The 9,350-nt window shown below is 33.9% G+C and overlaps 1 pseudogene; it reads left to right on the forward strand.

The window, feature by feature from the left end:
* The first annotated feature begins 6,204 nt into the window (after nucleotides 1–6,204).
* On the forward strand, nucleotides 6,205–8,035 carry LOC149218388 (AT-hook motif nuclear-localized protein 16 pseudogene; annotated as a pseudogene).
* The last annotated feature ends 1,315 nt before the right edge of the window (nucleotides 8,036–9,350 follow it).

Raw genomic sequence — 9,350 nt, forward strand, 5'->3', positions numbered from 1 at the left:
TGCCAAAAGTAAGGAAAAGTAAAGTTGCACTCAAAGCATTATCATCACTCAACCAATTGAATTAGCTCTCAAAACTATAATAAAAATTAATATTAACATACGTATAATTAAAATTACAAATTGAAACTCTCATATTTTATATAATAAAAATTAATATTAACATATGTATAATTAAAATTACAAATTGAAACACTCATATTTTATGTAAAATTAAATAGGTAAAAAATATATAAAAAAAAAACACTATTTTTTAATAATATTCCTATAAAAAAATAATATATTATAATGATTTATATAAATATAAAAAATATAAAAATCACAATTTTAATATTATTTAAATTTAACTATGTTTATAATTAACTAGGTTTATAATAAGAGTATCTAGAAAGTCCTCTTACTAGTGTCAAGCACATGGATGCCATAAAACTTGTTGATTTAGTTCCAGCTAATCAACTCAATGATACATAGATTTCAGTGTGTTGGTCTTAAAAATATTAAAGGGTATTGATATCTGTGTGTAGCACATGGATGTCATAATACTTGTTTATTTAATTACATGGTCACTTGGAATGTTGTTAATAATTTAACGTGTGAACTTATTACATGGTCACTTGGAATGTTGTTAATAATTTAACGTGTGAACTTAAATTAAAAAATCAGAAGGTGAATTATAATTGAAATGTGTTTTTGAAATTAAATTAAAAAATCGCAAAGTGAAGTTTAAAATAATGAAGTTTGAATGATTGGAATTTGTATGGTTTTGAGTATCTAGATATTTTTGAAAACCAAAAGATAATATAGGATAAAATTATAACCAAATGATTGGTTACATAAAATGAAATTGCAAATCAATATTTACGTAGACATATAATTGGTTTTCAAATGGAAAGATGGCTAGAATAATCAATAAAACTTAAGACATATCATCATATGTGGGTTTTCACATGTATATATAACTGTGAGATATATATTAATTTGAAGTAATAGTTTTCATTATTTTTAATAAAACTAAAAGGTATATTAGTATGTATTTCATGTTTTTTTGGGATAATGATTAAATATTATAATTTTAATTTAAAATATAAAGAAAGATATTATTTAAATTTTATGAAAATATTTAAATTTATTTTATTTTATTTTATATTAATTTTATTTTTATATTTATATTTTTATATATATATTTTAAGTTTAATAAGGAGTTTTTGGAATCATAAGTTTGAACTATGTAATATACAAATTTTAATGTTTAAATTTTTTTAAAGTGTGTGAATTTATTTATTTATTTAATAAAACATTTTAAATAATAAAAAATTACAATTTAAACAAAAAGATAAAGAAATTGGTAGACATGGTACATACAAAACTATTTTTATTCATCACAACAAAAACAAATTACAAACAATATAAATAGTGGTCATGAGATCCAACAGTTTCTAAACAGGAAAATATTGTTGAGAAAATAGACTCTAACCACTAACAAACAAAATCGCATTATTCCAAATAAATGATATCACTAAATTTCAATGAAACAAAACATAATTATTAGAGTGTACCTTTTCCATTTTCAAAAGTAAAAAAATTACATTTTATTACAATTTTACTAAATATTTTTATGATTAATAAAAAATAATTATTAAAACCTCCCACACTTAAAATATTCAAACAAAGACTGTTGAAATTATATTGATTGCAGGTTTAAGGAATATACCAGAACGGAGAGGAGAAATAACTTTAGTTATTAAAACGTCCAAAATTTAAAATAGTCAAACAAAGACTGTTGAAATTATATTGATGGCAGATTTAAGGAATATACCAGAACAGAGAAGAGAAATAAGTTACCTCGTTTTTTACTCTAAGACATTCTTGATATCTGCAATTGAAATAAAAATGTCCCTAATTTAACTGCTTTATATTTTTAGAGATTTTCTAAATATATTTTCCAGTTTAATTTGACTGAAATCCAACAAAAGCGTTATGGAAATTAGAAATTCAGATGGATCTTTTTGCCATTCTAACTAAAAAAATATTTTATGACAAAAAAAAACTCCAAAAACCTGTTTTTTTTAATAAATTAGAATAAAAAAATATAATTATTATGATCGCAAGTTCGAATTTTTGGTTAAAAAATACTGTGAATACATTATCTTATCCTACTTCTTTGATAAATTAAAATAAATAAATAAATAAATATGAGATGTGCTCTGGGGAACTGAAGCAGTGGGCTCTGGGTGCCTGCCCTAAAGCTCCGCCAGAAATAAAGAAAGGGGCTGACAAAGAGGTCGAGCTAAAAACAAAACGGCGCTGAGGAGAGCCCGGTTCAGGCGGGACAATCAGACGTACTTGGCAGTCGGGCAGCCGGTGAGGCATGGGAGATCTGAGAAGGGCAGGGCAGGGCAGCAGGGGAGTTGGGGTGAGTCGGCCCCAAGTTCCAACTTCTGAACCTAACAATTAAGCCAGAAAGCAAACGGGAGGGGAAAGGAAAGGGAAAGAGGAGGAGGAAAGCCAATAGGTGGTTTTAAATGAGAGTTGCAGGTTGTGGCAGCGGAGGTCGAGGCCAAAGGTGTCCTGCGCCAAACGCTTGGCACTCCTCGTCGATTTTGGAGGGACAGACGGACGATCACGTCCCTGCCAAAGGACTGTTCTTTTCGCTTCTTCTTGGGTAGGGTGTTTGACTCCTCCAAGAATATGACGCGGGACCCATCCCTCGTACTTTGCTTCCCTTTTTCTCGAGATTCGGGCCCCCTCCACGAGGCACCCCACTGACCCCGAACGAACCGAACCACCCGAACCTCTTGTTTATTCTTCTTCTCAGCTAAACACACTTTTTTACGCCATACATCCTTAACTGCACTGCGCACGTATGTTTTCCCCTCCATTCGTACGGTTCTCGAGGCTTTTACCAACGACACCGCCTCCACTTAGGGTCTCGCCCACCCACACACAGACAAATTTGCTGATATTGTTATTATTATCATGGGATCCTCCTTTAAATACTCAAATCCAGAGCCAGAGCCAGAGCCCACTTTTCCATATCATAAGTTTTAGGAATGGGTAATTGGGTTCCCGTCTTACTGGTGTGATTTGAGGTTGATTTAGATGGTTATTATTTTAACTTATTTTAAGTAAATCACGGCACTTCTATTATGTGATATGAGGTTAATTCAAATAGCTATCATTTTAACTCCCAAGTGAATCAAACCATCACATAATACTTCATTTTCACTACCAAAAACTCACTTTTCATACCAAAAAAACTCACTTTCCATACCAAATTTTTGTACAGTTGTGAATGGGATCATTGGAGTGGATCTTAATCTCAGTTGTTATTATAGTTTTTGGATACTTCTGCCTGTGAAGTACATTGCATATTAAATTTGTCAAAAAAATCAAATGTCACCTCCCATCATATCGACGCGACATCCTCGAGTCAATCATGCGCATCGTCTTATCCTATGGAATCAGAGAATGATTTATGGATTCTTTTGATTTTTGTTGGGTGAGCACGGCTTATTGCATGCAAGGTTTCCCAAGGCCTTGCTGCCAAAATGATTCATCATTTCAAACTCTGTGTTTTTGTACCGCAATTCAATAAATTCAAGTACAGCCTGTTTAGGTTTTTCACCTCCATTATTACAGTTTCTTAAGCCTTGCTTACATAAGAAAGTTTTATGTTTTTTATTGTACTTTGGATAAAACACATTTGGAATTGGAACTCCCATCTCCTTCCTCTTCTTTGAAATGCTTCGCTCGCCCTTCGTGTCCTTTATACGGTAATGATTAGAGGCTCAAAATTCCTGTAAATGTACACATTTTATTTGTCTGGAATGGAATCGAAATGAAATGAAGCAAACTTGTTTTGTTCACCTGAAATCTATTTTATTACTGGTTATATATCTTTTCAGGATCAACCTTTTTGTTTTTTTAAAAGACATCATGCCTTCATGGTTGCTGTCTGTCTCTACCAGATCCGAGACCAAAGCTCACAGATTTCAACGACGATAAGGGCAAATATCCGGTCAAAACTTTCATGGCTTTCTCTCAAATTTGAGCTGTAACGTTCATAAACCTAAAAGCCTGTGAAAAAAGCATCGCAAATATTTTATGAATCTAATTTGGGGACTGCGATTTGTCGAGGTTAAATAGGGTGGGCGCGGTTAAATGTATTGCAAACATCGTATTAACATGAAGTGTATCGTCAAAAAATTTTTTACTACTATTTTAGAAGTTACGCGTTTCTCTTTACTTTTTTCTTTATCTTTTTAATTTAATTTTTTTTTTTTATTCTTGTATTTTGATCGATCCATGATCATCAGTGTATAAATTATTGAGAAACATAATAAGTGTATAAATTATTGAGAAACATAATAAAGGTTTGAGAAACTCAACAAGGTTTTTTCTCAACTATTGGACACCTCATTTTATTGAATTATAAATATATAGAATCTATTAAGGAACTTAATAAAGTTTTGAGAAATTCTATTAAGGAACTTAATAAAGTTTTGAGAAATTCAAGAAGGTTTTTTCTCAACTCTTGGACACCTCATTTTATTGAATATTGAAATATAAATATAATAGAATCTATTAAGAAACTTAATAAAGTTTTGAGAAATTCAAGAAGGTTTTTTCTCAACTCTTGGACACCTCATTCTATTGAATTATAAATACAGTAAGATCTATTAAAAAACTCAAGAAGGTTTTTTTTTCACTTTTAGACACCCCATTCTATTGAATTATAAATACAATATAATTTATTATTTAGAGTATTAATATCTAAATAGATTCAATATTTTGAAAAATTTCTATTTCTGAAACTTTAGAATTCTAGTCAAATAATTTTTGTAAATGTTTTAAGTTTAATTTTTTTTAAATGTGTTTTTAAATTCATAAATAAATTTAACCTTCTAAATAACCTCTACACATTTGAAATTTGCAAATTATAGAACTAAAATTTATAATTCCAACAAATCCTTATTAGATTTAGAGCAAAATTAGCTCTATAACATGTCAAAAAAAAATATCTAAAATTGAAACTACTTGTTAAAAAAATTAATAAATTTACTATTATATTATGCACTTAATATAATATAATATTTAAAAATAAAAAATTTGATGAATATTATTCCATAAATATAATATTTGCAAAATCTTAAAATATAAAAAAAATATTTAAAAAATCTTAAAACTATATATATATATATATAAAATAACTTTTTTATCTATAAATGGATTAGCACTTTCAAAAATCCATAAAATATTTAGATTGTACAAATTATATAACTCAAATTTATAATATTAAAAAATCTTTTCAAAATAATAACTTGAAGAAACAAAAAATCATCTTGAAAATATACTAAAAATTTATATTATATATAAATTCATCTTTAAAATTTTAATTTTTAATTAAAATCATAAAATTTATATTATATATACTAAAATTTAATAAATTATATTAAAGTGTAATATAAATATTGAAATCTATTATTCCATTTTATTCTGTAAAATATTATAAATCAATATATTGAAACCACCTAAAATATCTGAGCATATTTATTAATGATCTCTGAAAAAATAAAAAAGCTTAACTTTTTTCCTTAAATAAGTACCTAAACTTCTTAAAACATAAAGTATGGATACATCTAAACTTCTTAAAACATAAAGTATGGATACATCTACAGATACAATAATATTTGAAGTATGGATACATCTAAAGATACAATAAAATTTGGAAATTAAAAATAGATTTAAATTGATATAACAATAGTTAATTTACAAAATTTAAGTAAAAAAAAAGTTGCGATTGTGATATAAGATTTTGTAAATATTAGTGATTGTGATATAAGATTATGCAAATTTTAACATTATAAATGAGTTTTTCAATACAATAAATTGAAAGTTGAATATTTTGTCATAAAAAGACTGGAATTTATTACCAGATTAGCTAAAAGTTGGCACCCACTTATCTAAATCTCCGCTTCCTTCCGATGCAGAGGGATGCTGCATTGAAGCCGACAACAAAACGATGGCCTGTGCAGGCAGAACCAGGTTTTGACTTGCCGATAACCCCGATTACCCAAGGCAGACAGTTACAGAATGGAAAGCATGCGTGCCTATGATTAACCGAGGTTAACTCGCTGCCTAAGCTGTTAGAAATTTAAAAGGATAAGTAGAGAGAGAGAGAGACAGTCACCAGGTGGGGACCTGCTCACCGTCCCACTGTCCCACTTGCCCATGCGCACGCTGCCCTATTAGACTTAAACTTAACCAGACCTTAACCCCACCACATTCATCCTTAACTTCACTCATCACCTGTATCTATCCATCGTCCTCGTCCTGGAGTTTGGCCTGACATTTCATTTCACAACAACATATATTTGACCTGGCCCAGAGCCCCAGCCCAGCCCAGATCAAATCTATGCAGATGCTTGATTAGCCTTCTCACGTCCTCCCCACAATCTTCTTTCATCCAAAACTTTCTTGCTGCTTCAGATGAAGCCAGGCACATAGATTCAACATCTTATCTGTGATTTGTTATGGTTCTTGATCTGACAGTGACAAATAACAATATATTTTTTGGTTGGTTTCTACTGTGTGTGTTGATTCAGAAGCCACAGGGATAGAGAAGGGGAGGGGATTTTTAGAATTGTGAAAGGTACAGAATAGGCGGCATATTGGAGTCCAGAAGAAGAAAGGGAAGTGATGATGGCTGAGATGGAGATGGAATGTGCAGGCAGCTGAATGTGAAGAAAAAGGAAGAGTTGAGCTGAGTTGAGTGGTGGTGGACGGGGGATGTGTCAATGGTGGGGATGGATCCAGGAGCACCATCAGGTCATGCTCATTCCCTGCCACCTCCCTTCCAGACAAGAGACGTCTTGCACGGTTCAGAGGATCACGATCACAACAACGGGCTCGGGAGGGGGCAGAAGCGCGAACGGGATCACAACGGGAAGTCAGGGTTGTCACCGGAGGCAGGCGATGAAGGCGACCCGGGCGGCATGAGAAAACCGAGAGGGAGGCCACCGGGATCCAAGAACAAGCCGAAGCCTCCGATAATCATAACCAGGGACAGCGGCAACGCTCTGAGAGCACACGTGATGGAGATCGCCAACGGGTGCGATGTTGGCGAGAGCGTTGCCACTTTCGCGCGGCGGAGGCAACGGGGAGTCTGCATTCTCAGCGGCACCGGTATGGTGACCAACGTCACGCTCCGGCAACCGGCTGCACCAGGTGCAATTGTGACCCTCCATGGGCGTTTCGAAATTCTATCCCTCTCCGGTTCATTTCTGCCGCCTCCTGCACCGCCGGGAGCAACCGGGTTGACCATCTATTTGGCCGGAGGTCAAGGCCAAGTGGTGGGGGGCAGCGTGGTCGGAGCTCTGGTGGCGTCGGGTCCCGTGGTCATCATGGCCGCTTCCTTCATGAACGCCACTTACGAGCGGCTCCCCCTCGATGACGAAGAAGCGCCGCCGCTGCAGATTCAGCAACCCGGCGGAATGATGTCTCCCATCGCCGGCCACCAGCAGCAGCAGCAGCAGCAACAGATGACCGATCCTTCCAGTATGCCCCCCATGTACAACGTGCCGCCCAATTTACTAAACTGCCAGATACCGTCTGATGCATACGCGGCCTGGGCGCCGGGTCGACCACCCCCTTATTGACCTTCATCGCCATGAATTTTGTAGCACCCAGAAAACGGAGCCCAGCAGTGACCACCCAAACGAAAATTCTACAAGGTCAGCACAGCACTAATATAATTATGTATACAAATCATTCCTAACAGAGATGTTATGGTTTGCTTACTCTCTATTTTTTCTTTTTTAGGTTTCCACAGAATGGGCTGCTTCACAAACTAGGTTTTAAGCTTTTAGTTTTATCCACCACCATCATCACATCAATAGCTGCATAGTCTGCAGATTTTTTTGTTTTGTTTAAGAGAAGTTCATGCTTCGTAGACAAAAAAATATTTCCATGGCTTCATTTAGTGTGCAAAATTTCGATTGCAATTAAATGGCGCTCCACGCTCTCTTATGACTGCAAATTCTATCATGGCTTCTCGCTTCGTTTAATGCGCTAGTACTGTATCAGCTTGTTTATTAATTTGAATTTTGCTGTCCGATTTAAGTACCATGTCGCAAATTCAATCTGGATTGCTTATCTTGTTTTACATGACAGTAAACCCTAGCTATGGTGATGAAATAGAAGTGAGTTTAGTACTTGGATATCACACCAAACCTAGAATACTTGTATTGGCTTCTGTGACTGGATTTGCAAACATAACACTGCATAAGGTATACTGTGTTGTGTGAGATTGGATTGTTCACCAATATTTTCTCTGAAACATAAACATTTAACTATAATTGGCAGTGGGATCAGTGATGAAGACGCTACAACTATAATTGGGAGTCGAATCAGTGATGAAGACACTTCTGGTGTGTAAGTGAACAAAACACCCACGAACTTGAAAATACATCTCCTCTTCTTTTCAGGTGAATTATCTCGAATCATATGTATATATACATAGACACGAAGAGTGAAAAACATCTTTCGCCTCTGAGGTAAAACCATTAAATCAAATTACATATATAATGTGTATATATGTATGTGAGTGCGAAAAACATCATATATATAATGTGTATATGTATGTATGTGAGTGCGAAAAACATCTTTGCCTGTTTGGTGAAACCATTCACCATTAAATCAAACTGTACCTCAGACCCATTCACTACACCATGTAACTGAACTAAACACCCACGAACTTGAAAATACATCTCCTCTTCTTTTCAGGTGAATTATCTCGAATCATATCTATATATACATAGACACGAAGAGTGAAAAACATCTTTCGCTCTGAGGTAAAACCATTAAATCAAATTACATATATAATGTGTATATACATATATGTCTATATATGTATGTGAGTGCGAAAAACATCATATATATAATGTGTATATGTATGTATGTGAGTGTGAAAAACATCTTTGCCTGTTTGGTGAAACCATTAACCATTAAATCAAACTGTGCCTCAGACCCATTCACTACACCACCACATTATTGGGTAAGAAGGGCATCATCACTGCCATATATTGATGGGAAACGTAATCGAATGCATTCCACTTAAGTGGTAGCAAAAGGATTCTCTTCCCAATGACATTTTGCTCATCATGAAAGCTATCCGTTGTCCACAATGAAGGCTATCTGTCTTATCGCATAGATCAGGCCGCCTGATTTTGTCAAACCCAAAAGCAACCTACCTTTTGTTGCTGCCACTGCAATGATTTTCTTTGAAAAACATGCATAAGCAAATAATGCAATGATTTTCTTTGAAAACCATGCAGAAGCAAATAATGAAGATT

Source organism: Pinus tabuliformis, chromosome Q (assembly GCF_031772625.1).
Source record: "Pinus tabuliformis cultivar Carrire ecotype Pingquan chromosome Q, CPIR1, whole genome shotgun sequence".
In the NCBI taxonomy this organism is placed as follows: Eukaryota; Viridiplantae; Streptophyta; class Pinopsida; order Pinales; family Pinaceae; genus Pinus; species Pinus tabuliformis.